The sequence below is a fragment of the Lepisosteus platostomus genome, chromosome 5, assembly GCF_059453375.1.
Source record: "Lepisosteus platostomus isolate fLepPlt1 chromosome 5, fLepPlt1.hap1, whole genome shotgun sequence".
Classification (NCBI taxonomy): domain Eukaryota; kingdom Metazoa; phylum Chordata; class Actinopteri; order Semionotiformes; family Lepisosteidae; genus Lepisosteus; species Lepisosteus platostomus.
Window position 1 is genome coordinate 36516 of NC_142615.1, and position 17062 is coordinate 53577.

Below are 17062 nucleotides of genomic sequence, written 5' to 3' on the forward strand. Positions count from 1 at the left end.
CACTAATCACACAGAAAAAAAACACAAGAAAAAATAACACTCCTACACTCCTGAGGAAAAAAAAACTAATTAAAAAAGTTAATTTATATGACAAATGAACATGGTGGGAGTACAATAAGTAATGGTTGGGCTCTTAAATTTCACATTTATATCTGCAGATGACTAGAAACTCATCTCTCCTACATATGTGTGTGTTTACAAGGCTGTTTTTTTATTCAGTTCAGTTTATTTGTTATATACACAAGTACAATTAAATCCTTATTCACATGTATGGTCCTATAAAAAGACATTAAGGAACACCCCTTTTAACTGTGCATTAAACCTGTTTCACAGCCACTACGACTGTCACCTGTGGATGCTTTGCTCCTCTGTTTTTGCTACATTCCAAGGGGGAGGTGCCAGCCTGGCTCAGGGTATAAAACAGATTACTCCCTTTGCTCCTGTTTCCATTCAGTGGTTCAGAACAGGGGTGAGTACAGGCTGCTCTGTGGGGTAGAATATGTTCTTGAGATTTGCTTTAAGTTTACAGGGCTGAACTAGTTGGCTTTTCACTCTCTGGGGTTAAAGGGGACGACCACTCCTGGACTGGAGCAGCAAGTGTTTGTATTGTTGCTAAATATTGATTTAAATGAGTTTTTACAAGGTTGTTTTATCAAACACTTGATTATGACCATTTAGTTTGCATTCCTATAATAGTATAATAATTATATTTCATAGGTAAAATATAACTAGTATACTTTTCCTGATTACCTGGTAGAAAGCAGCTAAGCTGCATGAAGCCATTTCTGGTGGACTAATTGATATTGTAGGTGGGTACCTGCATCAGCATGCGCAGTCTGCAAAGGAACAAGTAATATGCATATTCCATGCTGAAAAGAGAAGAAAGAAAACACATTTCAACTGTGAAGCCTTCTTTTTGTTTCCAATTGATTTTGGCTTTTTTTTTTGCTTGGAAAACTGGTTTTACTCCGGTTTCTTGTGGAGGTGCCAGCCCAGCTTAAGGTGTAAAAAGTCACTGCTCCTGTGTTCATTCAGCATTTATAAAGTGGTGACATCTGGCTGTTTTTGGGACAAGCCTCTTTGTCAAGTGCTGTTTTTCTCTAGTTGACTTTTTTAATGAGTGGGGGCTCTTAGATTCGTTCACTTGGCTGGTTCTAGTAAACTGACTGGAGTGCCTGTTCCTGATGGAAAGGTCAGGATACTGTGAGCTGGGTAGGTACACTGTAGCAGTGTCCATTTTCCTTCATGTGGAATCCTTCTGTTAAGCTATGACACTTTCCACCTGCCCACCAAAGTGAGGGTTTCCCAGTTTATTGAAAATAACTTTTCCTGAATCTTGGGAAACAATTCCAGTAGCTCTTAACTCTAGAGAAGTGGTTCCCAATCCTGTTCCTGGTGACCTTGTTTCAGCTCAGCCCTTAGTTACACAATCAAACCCTTCATTGACTTTGGTTTGTTCCCTGCTCTTACTCATGTTGGAGATTTAAAGTAATATATTGTAAGTTAAATAAAGTCCCAAAGGTGTGCAGGTCACCAAGACTTGGAACTACTGCTCTAGAGCATAGATACCCCGTCTTGGCCCGACAAACTTACTCTTCAGGTTTTCCATGTTTTTAAAGAATTGGCACCTAATGAGCAGTGTTAACCAGAGCTGCTGTCCTTGTCCTTCATTTCCCAGCTGGAATGAACCAGGGTTTGGGAAGGAGGACCCGTGGACCCCTGTGAAGTGTGATCCTGAGAACAGGAGGTGCTGTACTCCTGCCATTGTGGGAGTCCCAAACAGTGCTTAGCCACATCACGGAGGCAGACGCCTTGGGTTCTTTCAATAAAGGGCTGGGTAATATGCTTATGTGATTACACAAAAGCTATATAACCAAAATAACTGATTTGTCATTTTCCTTAATTGAACAACCATAAAATACAGATATAGGTGTACCTCTACCCTTGAGAAGGATAGACTATGGCTTTGACTACTAAACTTCAAATGGCCTATCAATAGTATCCATTTTCCTTACCTCATGTACAGCATCAAACCCTGGGAGGTGGTTCATCTTCAGTGCTTCTGTCATTTTTGCAAAACGTGATGCAGAGCTTTCTTCCTGGTGCAAACTGTTCTTTAGTAACACTTGCATCTCATGTAGAGCATGGAAAAGGTGAGTAAATGTACTAGTTTCCCTGAATCACAGATTCAACTGCACAGGTTATAACTGTGTAATACTGTTTACAACACATACTAGTTTATGCCAAGTTTTGAACTATAATGGCATTTTAAGTGATTGATTCATCAATGGTGTAGTTTTTTAATCTGTTACTATTGTCTTTTTTTCCATAGGCAAGTGTACTATTCTAGGTTTATAAAAGTTATAAATCTTACCATCTTACTTGAGTGCAACATGTAACACTGCAAGTGTTAATCCATGGGCACAGTACTGCAATTAAACTGGGGGGGAAGTGGAGGTGAACGCTGGACACATTCCTACTGGAATAGTGCTCTATAGGCAATATTAAAATTATCTTCCGGTTTTAAGGCTCAGCAGTGGAAACCAATCTATTGTTCACTTTGCAATTAACTCTTTCTTGTTCCTTTACAACCAAAAAATGTGGACAGCTTCCTCCTCAAGCACTTACTAGTTTAAAACATGAATTTTTTAGCTGCTGTGGTACTAGTAATACATACCTACTACCTGCAACTACAACCAGCATGTGGTGGCGGTGCCAGATGAGATTAAGTTCACACCCATGTCTTTCCAGGATATAATCTGGAGTTTAACTGTCTGCCTATGCTGAAACAAGCCATCAGTCCTTTAAAATGGTAACTATCATTGGTTAAATGTTTGTTTTGTTTATACAGTTAACTGACTGTTTTTAGAAATGAAGCTTTTCCATTGCCTTTCCAGTCTGACCTTAGCAGAATCTCACTACTCTTTACAAAATCCACAAGGTGGCCAAGATCAATATTGTCTTCTGGATCTGTAGCAGCTTCACATGTGCACTTCAATGAAGGCTGACATCAGTAAGGAGGAATTGAGACCCAGTTTAATTACTGCAGTTTAATTTAGGTCTCCTGTACCTATTGGGTGGAAGAAAAGTGAAATTTTTGTGGAAGTGATTTCAAAAGCTAGGGCAAAGCCCACAGAGCTCAACCAATCGTTGACAATGTGGCAACTGCTTTACCTCAAATGTTTGTCTTCAGAGTACAAAAAAGTATGAGAAAGCAGTTGGGGAAAAAATACTCAACTCCATTTACATATTAAAATGTACCTTCTTCCACTGTTCTCTTTTGCCCAGTCCCACACAACCTTCCTTAAAATACAGGAGAAATGGTTTTGCTCAGAATGTTCATGACTAGACTAACCTATCAAGTTTAAGTTGTTTTCTGATAGCGGTAGGTTTTGCACCATTAAATTTGAAAATGTTAGATGTAAGTAGGTTACCTTTTTTCAGAGAGAAGTAATGCATTTATACATATTGTAAATTTTTAAACATACAATTAAAGAGTGCGTTTGCATTAAAGCTTAATTAAAAATATTATGTGCGATAGCTTATGTAAAAAGCAAACAAAATATACAAAAGTGGATGACTGTAAAAATTAAGGTACAACAGAGTTCCTCACGTATTCAAGCCTGGGTTCAATTTTAACTTGGCAATATCACTCTATGCTGCATCTCCCGTTCCAGTTTGCTCTTTCTCCAGGCCTTCACTCTGCACTACAGCTCCCAGTTCCAAACCTGCACTCCAGTCTGCACCAGGGTTCCTAGCCTTCGCCCTGGAGCTCTGGCCTCTTTTCTGCTGGTTCTCTTGCCTGAGTTTCCAATCTACATTGGGAGGCAGCCTTCATCCTCTAGGACCCCAGGGCTCCTCTAGTGCAGGCACATTTCATTCTTACGTCAATGTAAACCATCCAATAAAATTAGCAGGTCTCAACCAACAGACTCACTATCTGTAAACCAGAATGAACAGTGGAAGAAGAGTATTGAGTGAGCTATCATAATCCTCACTGCCTACTCAACCATAAGACAAATCTCTTAATGAGCACTAGGACTGGCTAAAAAAATTACTGTTGTTAATAAGGTCCAAATTATAATTGCTAGATTTGGACTATGTAGAAACTGATTTAAAAAAATTGAAGTGATTGTCCAAAATTTGAGGATCCAGAGGCTTCACTTCTGCTCAAAGTGACTGGGGTGAGACTTTACTGAGAACCCTGGGCAGTAGCTGTGGTTTTAGAGCAAAGCCATGAAAATACAGATGGATGCTTCATTCACACATCCTGCTATACCATGGTAAAACCAGAAGGCATTAGCTCATGCTGAAGGATCTGTAACTAGTAAGATGACAGAATATTGTAGGACATTTTTGCCTTGTTTGGAGGTAATGCAGTAAAATTCCTGTGAAATCTGTAACAAACACTCCCAGTTTATCTGGTGTTTATCCACCCCTCAACTCTTCCTTCTCCTCAGCCTTGATGCCCTAGACATGTTTAAAAGCAATAAACATGCTACCACTGTAGGTGGTACTCAGTCTTAAGGTGTGTTATACAAGGTTACAAGAACAATATGTTTACAAGTCCAATTGAATTATCAAGAGTGTGAAAGTTAGATAAGAGTTTTAACTGCAGTTTTGTCTTTAAACTTGAAAGTATCATCTCTGGAACAGAAGGTACTGTGCTCACTGACCTCCTGGGACCATCAGGACTACACACCAGTGGGAAAGCAGAGAAAGGTACTGTTACACAGGCAGGGGGGTCTCCCCTCTCCCAACACTCTGTTGTGAAGCAAAGGGCTCCACTGTATCTTTGACACGGCACACACCTTGTGCAGGTACTACACATGTTGATTTTGAAACAAAAGTAGGATGTGACAGAAGTTGTGCAAGTCGACTTCAACGTAAAAGGTCCCAAACAGTCACAGCTGGTCATGGACATGTCTAGCAGGTGGACCTTTGTACTGAAAGGGAGAGAATGAATTCATTAAATTCCATATGGAAACAGTGGAGCTGGAGAGACTAGTGGAGTGTTTTCTGTAGGAATTTGAGTTATTAATGGAATAAACGTTTTGTAGCCAAATGTGACTTGTTGTGCATAAGGAATTACCATTGTAAATTTGAATAAGGTGTCTTATTCCAATTCCATAATTCACAAGGATTCCTATCTTGTCCCTTTCCAGTGCTGACTTGAAACCCATTTCCATGAGTCAGCATTTTGGCACAAACAGGCATTCAAAGGGTCTGAAAAAAGGCATCATAGTATTTCCAAGAGTAACTTAGATAATCACCATCATGGCCTGCCTGCACCACCCAAAAAGACAATTTTTCCTGTTCAAACAAGTTTGCCTACTTGTGCCACTGTAAAATCCTGGGAAGGTTATTCCGAAAGAAGCAGCTCTCCCCCTGTACTGTTCTACTTAGTTCTGCAGGACTGAGGCTACAAATCAGCACAATAAAAACTCAGTCAAGACCTGGCTGTGCCTTCTTGAAAGGTGCATCATTGTTTCATTAGAGATGGACACAAGTAGGCAGGTTTCACATGCAAAAGAGCACAACCAATGAACAAAGTTCTGGACTTTAAATCATGCACTATGTACAACCAGAATTAGTCCTGAAGTGTGTAGAAGAACAATAAAAAAATAAATATGACACTGTGGACAGTAATGGAACAGCACAATCGTGTTCCTCAGGAGAACCTCAGATGGCTTTAGATAGATAGATACTTTATTGATCCCGTGAGGGAAATTGCAGTGCAACAGCAGCTTAACACAGACAACACAGCCACAGTGTAACGAATTACATAATAATAGTACAATACATACAATACAAGAGTTACTCACAGTCCGGACACAGAAAGAACAAACTAGAACAGAACAGTACACAGAAAAATCGTATCACACATATGAATATAAATATAGATGTAAATATAGATATAAATGTATTGCACAGGTCCCTGGCATATATTGCACAAAAAACGGTTGTAAACGGGGAAAAAGAAAGCGAACAGATCGCTGTCAATGTTGCCTCTGCCCAGATGCAAGGTGGATGTGTTGTACAGTCTTATGGCAGAAGGCAAGAACGACCTCCTGTAGCGCTCCCTGTTGCACCGTGGATGAATCAGTCTATTGCTGAACGTGCTCTTCATTTCTGCAAGCCTGTCATACAGGGGATGGGAGAAGTTGTCCATGGATGGCCTCTATTTTGGACATCGTTCTCCTCTCAGCCACTACCTCCAAGGGGTCCAGGTCAGACCCAATGACAGAGCTTGCTCTTCTGATGAGCTTGTTCAGCCTTTTAGAATCCACTGCTCTAATCCCAGAGCCCCAGCACACCACTGCGTAGAAAATGGCACTCGCTACCACCGACTGATAGAATATATGTAGCATCTTACTACACATAATTCAGAAATGTATGTACTTGAAAAATAATTGTACTGTTTCATCACCAACTTACAAATCCTTTTTGCAATCAATTTCAGTGCGTCTCTTATACCAGCCACACGAGACAATGAATCACTAAGTGGATGTTAAAGTTTAATTTATCCCATATTCCTTCTTCCTTATATTTTTCCACTTTTTGCACAAATTCAGGTAATTATCTTTTCTTGAATTTCCTGGAAACTAGTTAGAGATCAAAAGCTCTTGGGATACTAAGAGGTGACCACTGCATTTAAACTTGAAAGTTTTTAATACCATAAACCGATATTGCACTAACCGGGAGCATTTCCAAATCCTACATGAAAAACAGACAGCTCCCCTCTTTCCAGCACAAGCACAAGTCTGTTACAGATGGCTGCATTAGACTGTTTCCCGCACATCAAATGCACTCTGTGCAGAAAATTAAATTGCTTAAGTTGATGATGTACAGAAATAGACACTGTGTACAGTACATCTTTCCAGACCCTATTCCGCTGTTCAGCCAGATCCTTCTCCCAGATAAACTCAATCACATGACATGCTGATACTCCAGAGATCCTGTTAATTCAATATAGTTGACAGGCTACATGTGTATAAGTTTTAAATAGACCTGTGAGCTTCTCCTCGATTCTGACGTTTTTAAAGTGTGAAGAGTGTTTTAAGAGCTGCACTGTGAGCTGCAAATCCATTTTTGTTTGATTACATTTTTCATCAAATACACTCTGCTGAAAATTAAATTGCAGACGCTTATGATGAGCAGAAATAGACACTTTGTAATTCAACATAGTTAACGGGCTACATGTTTAAGTTTTAAAGATCCCCGTAAGCTTCTCCTCAATTCTAACAATTAGGTGAAGAGTATTTTTACAAACTAAAGTCCAGCTCATAGTTAGTCTTGAAAAAAATCTAGGAGACTAAACAATTATATGAATATTTGTGGATGTAATAAATTAAGATCTCTGTTGCAAGATGACAATATCCTCACTGTTACAGTATATTGGAATTCCTCATTTGTAAAATGGGTTGATTGGAAAAGCAAATGTGGATGCTGCCGAATAAATATTGTATAACTAATAAGGTTAAGGAGGTTTCATACAAAATAATTAATCATACTTACCCAGTTGAGACCCTTGTTGTCCAGCGATTTAAAATTGAGATAAGTGATAAATGTGTTTTATTGTGACAGTAACTTTTCAATATTTATTTTGGTTATGTCCCATGGTAAAACCTTTCTAGACTAAGTTGCAAATTATATTAAAAAATAGACCAATATTTATATTTGCTTTGAAGAAATATATGGCATGTTCAATCTCAGCCCCATCGAAAACGATACAAAAATATCGTTTGTAACTTTATTAGAATGGCACATTATCATGTACACAAAATGAAATGGTCTGGGAAAAATTCTATGTTTGAGCATTTTAATATGGATGTAAAGGAGAATCTGCAGACTGTTTCAAATTGTAAAAATATGAAAGCGGTGCAGACTTCAATTTGTTTCACCTTTTTATAATTTGTATTTATTTTGTAATATGTACCCCTGTGATGCTTTTGTCTTGAAATGTTATCTGTACTTTTGTTTGTATTGTGTTCGATAATGCTTACATTTTTTTTAATTAACTATTAATAAATAAAATTTAAGAACTAAAAACTATTAAACTTACATTCTGTTAACGGTATTTTCAATTTAAAAAGTTTTGAAGGTGAAATTTTGCCTAATGGCCACAAGGTGGCGCCATTGCACCATTTCTGTAAGAATCAAAATGTATTTTTCCAGTTTAATTCCACGGATCGGCCAACAGAGGGGGCACTTCTCCTACTGCTTCTATTGAATTCATCATAATTGCTTTCACTTATATCGCGCTTTTCTTGACGGGAAGATGTGATGAATTATGGAAAATGAAGCCTGTGCACTGTGGATTTGAAAACTATTTTAAGTTTCATGAAGGATGAATTATGAGAAAATGTTACATGTCTGGTGGTATTTGCAATATTCTCAAAATATACAACAGAGCGACATCTTAATAATCTCACACAACAAATATTAGAAGATCCTTCTTTTATACCTAAAAGCTTTCAGATGTTGAACAATTAAAATATTGCTTGCAGGAATCCAATTACTGTTATAAACTTTTTACAAGCTAATTGTCTGATTTAATTTTAATCTTATGATATGCATTATGGTAATGTACCGTTGTTGTATTTTATTATTGTCATGTATGTTTTATGTTTAAGGTTTTGATGTAAACAACAAATTAGCTTCAGGACACTAAAGATGAATTAAATTATAAAGTAGATAAATAAATCATAGTATTGCAACCATATTTACTGGCAACCACACTATTGTCTAATTTTGGTGCTGCTCTTAATCTTGTCAGTTGGGTTGCTGATTTCCTTACAGACAGAACTCAGAGCCTAAGCGTCAACCATACTTCGTCTCAAGCTGCATTCTTGCACAAGTGCTTCCCGAGGATCTGTATGGTCCTCCTTTCTCTTTGTTCAGTGTACAATTTGTACGTTATTACCAGTCAAGTAAGACACATTTGCAGACAACTGTTATTAGTTTCTTGCAGGCAGATGTGTGGGGTCATGGGCCAACTAGAGAAGATTTTGCCACCTGGTGCAAACAAAACTACTGCAAGTAAGATCACTGTCAGCTCAGCTCGGGAAATCAGCGTGATGGACTGTGCTGTAAGAGTGCCTTCACTGTCAGGCCCCACTCAGATCAAGAGAGCACAGCAGCACAGGGACACACTGACACAGCCCAGCCAGCTGCATGACCTGCACCAGGCACACAGATGGACTCCAAACAGCCACGAATGCTAAAGAGCCCTAAAGACAAACTTCAAACAAAAATAAACTGCATTTCAAAACTCAAAGAAGGCTCTACAGCTAAAACATTATTTTCTTCTCTTTTCAGCAGGGAATAAACCCAGTACTTGTTCCTTTACATTTCACAACATTCTGTATCAAACCAACAAATTGGACATACATTTAAATAATTAATGTTTTTGAGAAACTAGCCTTAAAATCAAAATGACAAACTTTAAAATGAAACCCCATCAAAAACAAAATCAAACAATTTGAGATAGAGTGCAGAAACACCTGAAGCAAACTACCAGAACTAAAACAAAAACACAACCACACCACTCTGATCTGCACCACAGATACTGTGAGATGGTTAGACACCACAAGCACACCCTAAAGAAGAAAAGCACAAGCACAGACAACTCTCAACTAGAGAATAATTTGTGTAAATTTTATATATCCTACAGCACGTACACTATAGGAGTCTATAAATCAAAAAGTATGTCTAGGAACAATGGAACCATTGACATAAATGAAAACCAGCAGAATTAGCCTCCAACATGGATAAGTCTGAAAAATATACTGTGAAAATCTCTACCAACAGATCCCAGACACAGAAGCATTAGACCAGAACACAAACTCCAGGCCCTCAGACCAAGACAGTCAACAATGTTTGACTCGAACTGCAGCTCAGACCTGAAGTAAAGCCTGCTCAACCTCGTCCTGACAGCTCACTGTTTCAATGAGGCCTGGAATCAAGGACTGATCACGCCCGTCTGTAAGAATGGAGACAGATTCGACCCCAACAGCTACCAGAGCTTCAGTGTGAACAGCAACCTGGGAAAGGAACTCTGTCGTATCTTGAATATCTGATAACCGGCCCTCCTTACTGAGCACAATGTAAGAGTCAGACTGGTTTCCTACCACATCGCCACACATCCCATCACATTTACACCTGGGCACTGCCAGCCCATTTGGACCCAGAACAGCAGAGCCTGGCACTGCTGGAGCAGGACTGTCACACCTGGGCACTGCCAGCCCATCTGGACCCAGAACAGCAGAGCCTGGCACTGCTGGGGCAGGACTGTCACACCTGGGGACTGCCAGCCCATCTGGACCCAGAACAGCAGAGCCCGGCACTGCTGGAGCAGGACTGTCAGACCTGGGCACTGCTGGAGCAGGAGTGTCAGACCTGGACACTGACAGCCCTTCTGCGTGAGACCAGAGTCTTGGTTTTCCAGAAGAGATCCAGATCTCAGGAAAACAGAACAACACACTGAAGAACAACACTTTGGAACACAACCAACTACACATACCTCTGACTGACAATCAGTTCATCTGGGAGTTTTCCTGGCAGTGAAGTCACTGAAGGAGCCGGCACACAGGGCATTCTATGCCAGTAAAAGGGGGCTCTACAACATCAATCCCCCATACAAAATTTGGCTGTGAATATTCAAAAGTAGTGCAATCAGACATCAGACCCACTGCCCTATAAAGCAGGTAAATGTGGGATCCCCTCACAGAGCAGGATTACACCAAATGGGACAAACAGCCCGTCGATACTCTATGAAAAAGAGTAAAAACATTTTTAAAAACATCCTCCAAACTGTAATGCTACAGAATCCTAAACAGACAATACACATAATACACACTAGCTGGATATTTGACCAGGCTAAAAAACAGCAAAGAGATACAAACTCTGACAAAGTACAGGTTCAGAGACCACAATCAAGCCATAGCAATGGGCTGACAAAGACCCGAATGTCCAGAGAGGACAAGCTGTGCTCCCATTGCCTGAAGACAAAAGCAAAGAAAAATACACTTTCTGCCACACGGTGAGAAATATTCTTGGACAAGACAAACATTCTTCACCAATAAAACAGATTGTATCCCAATCCTGTTAGAATCAGAACAATGTCGAGTCCTACAGGGAGAGAAATAATAGTCTGTGATCTCCTCTCCCATCCTGAGGAACAGTCAGCCTGTTTCTCAATAATAATAATACAGTGTGTGATCTCCTGTCCCATCCTGAGGAACAGTCAGCCTGTTTCTCAATAATAATAATACAGTGTGTGATCTCCTGTCCCAGCCTGAGGAACAGACAGTGAGCCTGTCTCTCAATAATAATAATACAGTGTGTGATCTCCTGTCCCATCCTGAGGAACAGTCAGCCTGTTTCTCAATAATAATAATACAGTGTGTGATCTCCTGTCCCAGCCTGAGGAACAGACAGTGAGCCTGTCTCTTAATAATAATAATACAGTCTGTGATCTCCTGTCCCATCCTGAGGAACAGTCAGCCTGTTTCTCAATAATAATAATACAGTGTGTGATCTCCTGTCCCAGCCTGAGGAACAGACAGTGAGCCTGTCTCTCAATAATAATACAGTGTGTGATCTCCTGTCCCAGCCTGAGGAACAGACACTGAGCCTGTCTCTCAATAATAATAATACAGTGTGTGATCTCCTGTCCCAGCCTGAGGTACAGTGAGCCTGTTCTATAATGTAATGTTCTGTGTTGGATGTTAGGTGTAAATGTCCTGTGTAAATCCTGTTTGATCAGTCTTATTGAAACTGCTGTAACTTGTGCACAGCTCTGCTGGTGTGTGAATCTGAATTGGAGGAGGGAAGGAGTGCTGTCAGAATGTCACTGCTGTTGATCTTCCAGCCCTTCCCCACATCTTCTCCGTCACACATTTGCGCAAAGCCTGTTCCATCCTAGAGGACCCTCCACACCCTTTTTTTAACGATTTCCAATCCCTGCCCTCTGAAAACAGATACAGCTTTCCCCCTCTGAAAACAAACAGGGTCAAGTTCTCATGTAGACCTGCGGCCACAACCCTGCTCAACAGATGACTCTCTTGGGCATGTGCCTGTGCATTGTCAGCTTGTGTGCTTTTCTATATATTGCCTGCTGCCATGAAACACATGTCCACCTTGGGGATAATGAAGACTCCCTTTCTCAAGAAAACAACGCATCTGAAAATGACTTTTCTACAAATGTTTTCACCCTCTGGTGTCAAAGTACTGCATCTGCAGGAAGGGGTGCTCATCCATCCATCGTCAAGCAGTCCCACTCTACAGCACATCAGGGAGACACCTGTGAAATCAGTGCCTTCCGGTTGCTTTACAGATATATTATGTAATACGATTCGTATTTTTAAGGTCACTAACTTTTCTCTATAGTTTCTCGAAAGTGCAATTCTTTTTAAACTTTTTTTTATTGTAGCAATAAAAATAGATACAATACAAACACGAGTATATACAGCATATCAATAATGTCATCAGGGGTACATCGTATAATATAGTTACACTTCTGAAAAAAAGATTGAACCAGGTTAATAAAGATAAGGGCTGATATAGTCTGAAAATACACTTTTACATCTATTTCATTTCACTTCATATATCTATAATAGCGTGCATGTATAATAATTAAGTCAATTAAAAATATATTTTCATGCTATTTTCAATGAGATTAAAAATTAACATACCATCTGTGTAATTAAAGTAAGGTTAATTTTAGCCTCTTTATATAAATTCGCAAATCATTCCAGAATGTTTTTACAACACAACATAACCAAAATACCTGTTACATTTCAGGGCTGGTTTCAGAAAAGTCACAGTTATCATCTATATTGATTTTCAATTACTGCGTAACGAAGAGTCTTTACGCAGGCGCTTTAAGACTCACCTCCATAGACTCGTTTTTTCTGTCACCTCCCGCCGGAATTCAGTAAAGTCCCGGAATGTAAACTGTGTGATTGGACGAGTGCCGTATCCCTCCCGCCTCCTGCTGAAATCTCGGCGCTGATTGGACAAAGGCTTCGTCGCTCGGATTGAGACAGGTAAATCCATGGTGATTGGCCTAGTGCCGCTTCACTCATGATGAGGGCGGTACCTTCGCTGTAGTACACGGAAATCCACGGTGATTGATCGAGAGCCGACTTACTCAAGTTGATGGCGGTATTTCCGTGGAAGAACATGGAAGTCCATCGTGATTGGTCCAGAAACGTGTCACTCAAGTTGAGGGCGGTATTTCTGTCAGCTACAGCATTGTCCTTGATCAGAAAAACCCTGATCATGTCTATGAAACCAAACAGCACCTTCTTTAAGACGTCAAGCTCAGGAGATTTATGTTCTGAGTCTTCTTTCACCCCATGATGAGCTTTCCTTTAGGCAGAGCTGGTTGCAGAAAGAGAGTGGGACTCAAGAAAACAAATTAAAAGCAAATGTGTGTGTGTCCTTGTGGAAAAATAAAGCAGAAGCCCAGTTCTTGCTGTCTTGCATGGTCATTTACCCATCGGTGCACTTCATGATCTGCTCAGACCCTAGCGAAGCACAGGGGACTCTCAGCCCTCTCCTGAAGACCCCTGCTTGTCCACTCTGACTGCCCCTTCACTGCTCCATCTTGTCTGGAAAACAAAAGAGCACAAGTCACTGCAGGAGTAGGGGCCACCTTCTGTACCTTTCGTTATAGGAAAGAGGCCATTCAGCCCATGCAGCCTGTTCAGGAGATAGTAGCTAACTGACCTGCTGAAGTCTTCCAGCTGTTTCCTGAAGGGTAAAAACAAGGCTGGGGCAACTTGTTCCATACTCCCACAACCCTTTGTGTAAAGAAATGCCATTCCACATACAGATGCAGCCATTCAAAACAAGCGGGCGATACCGCATTATTTTCTGGTGCGCTTGACGCAGTATACTGCAAGTTACGGTATTAATACCGTATATTCTCGCATAGCGCCGCATGATACCACAAGTAAAATAATAGTAGCCTGAAGTTCCGCAAGGTGGAGCTAATAAAGCTCAACCTCTCATGTTTGAGCTGTCGCCATCAAAGTCTTTACCGAAGATATTACTAATAGTATTAATAATGAATGACCTTGGACAAGCTGTAAAGTATTGCCCTGGTCCACATTCACCATGCCTTTCACATGCTCATAGAAGATATTGATTTAGGAACATGTATACTGTACTGTATACAGTATCTATATGTATATTTAATGTCTTTACTGTGCCCGTTTAAGTATTGAATATTTATATGGAATTTTACCATAACGTGTGTGAAATCCATAAACGATATTCGTTTTGGAACATAAACATACAGTATGTAAACTGTATATGGCTGGTCTCGGTACTTTAAAGAAAAAATGCACACCAGTATTCCATTTCTCCCTAAACATTTTAAGCATCGCAGTCTTTAACTAACCTGAAATAACGTGTATAAAAAGTGGTAGTTTTAAGCTTTTCTGCAAATATGCTCGATACCAGAGTCAACAAACATACTTTTAGAATTTGATTAATAGGAAATATAATGTGGAATCGTGTATCTAAAGAAATTAATAACAATATAATTTGGTTTATGTCAAAGCGCAATGAAACCTACAGTATAACTTGATTCTTATGGATGCCCAGTCCCGCCAGGGATTAAAGAAAAACATGGAATCGCGTATCTAAAGAAATAACAGTATACAGTAACTATGTTCATGCACAAACAGTAGCATGTTACATTATTAATTTGGGGGTCTCCTCTTGCCAGAAAGCGTGGTTTTGGAAACCACCCACCTGCTGCAACCAGTCCAATCCCAGGATACAGTCCTCACGGACTGGGGCAAGGTAGAAGGGGTGTTTCACCCTCGCAGCCCCAAAGTGCATGGTGAGCGCCCCAGGGGTTCAGCTGCCTTGGTGCCCGGCAGGACACCAGGCCGCAGCAGGGTGATGGTCGAACCGGTGTCGACGAGGGCCTGCAGGGTCTGCCCTCTGTGAGCCAGGGAAGGAATAAGCCAACTCTTGTTGAGTAAGCCGCCCCTTATGCAAAACCAACACCCCTCCCCGGTTCTAGTCAATTAAGCCTAGCTTTCTTAACTAGTAAGTACTGTACTTCCTGGGTTTTGGAGGGGGGGAGGTGTCTTTCGCTGGAAATCTCGCCCCCTTCTACTTTGAAAATACCTGTGAAACCGGTTTAATTCCTCACAGCCAGCACTCCCGCAGAGAGGGGGGTTGTACTTGCAGTGTGTACAGTAGATGGGAAAGCCAGAGCCGACCGCTACGCCGCCCACGTGTTATGCTCTTCGTTAATGTCTAAGCCGGAACACATCATTATATCTCATTTTGTATTTCTTAAAAAAAAAAGTCATTTGCCCAGCCTTACAGTATTGTTGTTTTTGTTTTTATCCTGTAAAGCGCTTTGAGGAGCCACCTTTAAAGGCGCCATATACAATAAAGTTCATTATTATTACTATTGTTAATTTGCTGGACAGAGAGGTGAACATTATTACACAGAAGACAAAGATAGCTATTTACGTTGCATTGTGCTGCTGTAATACAGTTTTAAATAATTAAAAGTCTAAGCAGTATCAGCTTTATTTATGGGTTTTAAATAAAGGCGATTTAAACGTGATTTAAATCAGTATAAATGTTTATATTGTAACGCATCGGTGACTATTCATTGTTATTAAAATGACTTAAATTCGATCATGTTGTGATATTTAGAAATATAAATTTGTTTTGTGCGAGTGAAGTTTTATTTAATCTCTGACCCAGGGAAACGTTTTATTTTTTCAAAGAAATGTTTGTTAAAAAAAAAGTCATGGCTCCCGCTGGATTCTGGCTTGTGTTGCGGTACATGAATATAATGATATCGTTATTAATTTCTTAAGATACGCGATTCCATATTCCATATTCCCTTTTAATCAAATTCTAAAAGTATGCTTGTTGACTCCGGTATCACGTTAGTTAAAGACTTCGATGCTTAAAATGTTTATGGAGAAATGGAATACTGGTGTGTATTTTTTCTTAAAAGTACCGAGACCAGCCGTATACTGTATGTTTATGTTCCAAAATTAATATAGTTTATGGCCTTCACACGCGTTACAGTATGCTCCTATTCTTTTTATGCTCAGCTACTAAGATTTCCCTTCAGTGGTAAAATTCCATATAAATATTCAATACTAAAACGGGCACAGTAAAGACATTTAAATCTTTCTATGACCGACCAACGCACCACGAGTGCCCCTGTCGGTCATCCAATCACGTACCGCGGTATTTTGCATCGTGACGCGCGAGGCCGTAGCCAATTACCTCCAGCGCTGGATCACGATTCACTTCTCATTCCAAAGCAGGCTGCCATGTTGATCTTGTCAATAGTTACTTTTGACACTGATAAAGATTTTCAGCAAAAGCCTGTCGTACATAAAACCCTCCCAGAGTTGAAACAGGAATACGGTTCTTCTGTGCGCATGTTAAGGTTTCCCAGCGCTGTGTAACTTGGAAGCGAGTGGGTGGGGATGACGGCGCGGCTGACGCGCTCTGCACGACTACCATCATGACCGAGCTGACCGCACTTCCCACAGGACACCTAGAACACAGAGCCACTGCGGTCAGCGGGGGGACAGCCCCAGCAGTCCCACCCACTCCACTGCCAGAGAGCAAATCTGTTCTGGGGAAACGCAACAATATTGCTGCAGCATAAAATAGGGTTCCTACGTTATCCTTTTACATTGTTGAAATAATGCAAAACTTGCCAGGCGATAAAGCACCGTATGTAACAATTACTGCATGTATTCCACGTACTCTTTATTAAACGATAGGGTTATTATCTGAATTTTATTTATTTATTTCCAGAAAAAAACCTCTTTCGTGTGGACTAAAGCGAACAAGCTGAGCGTTTCGCCTGAATGACTCGCAGGTGGGATGAGGTCTCGGTGAAGGCGGGCCAGGGGGATGAGGTCTCGTAATTGGACCTGCTAGAAAACAGCTTGTGGCCACATTTCGCACACAGGTAGATACCTTGAGAAAGGAGCAATCATTACAGCTGATTAAAAGCACGAAACGCGGAGCAGGCATTAAGACGCTAGAC

At 40.5% G+C, this 17062-nt stretch overlaps 2 long non-coding RNA genes across 4 annotated transcripts in view; one reads left to right on the plus strand and one right to left on the minus strand.

Annotated features, from left to right (window-relative positions):
* The window catches only part of LOC148662282 (uncharacterized), a 211415-nt gene that overhangs the window by 19090 nt on the left and 175263 nt on the right, over positions 1 to 17062 (minus strand). For both annotated transcript variants that reach the window (XR_015936285.1, XR_015936284.1), the window contains 2 exons: positions 12899 to 13619; positions 751 to 869 (listed from right to left, as the gene is read on the minus strand). This is a non-coding gene — a long non-coding RNA (uncharacterized LOC148662282). The remainder of the gene's footprint in view (positions 1 to 750; positions 870 to 12898; positions 13620 to 17062) is intronic.
* On the plus strand, positions 424 to 3923 carry LOC148662283 (uncharacterized). Of its 2 annotated transcripts, none has more exons than XR_015936287.1 (5): positions 424 to 469; positions 1679 to 1837; positions 2027 to 2153; positions 2752 to 2812; positions 3678 to 3923. It is a non-coding gene; the product is annotated as an uncharacterized LOC148662283 (long non-coding RNA). The 2 variants fall into 2 exon arrangements; XR_015936288.1 differs by having other exon boundaries at positions 3694 to 3922.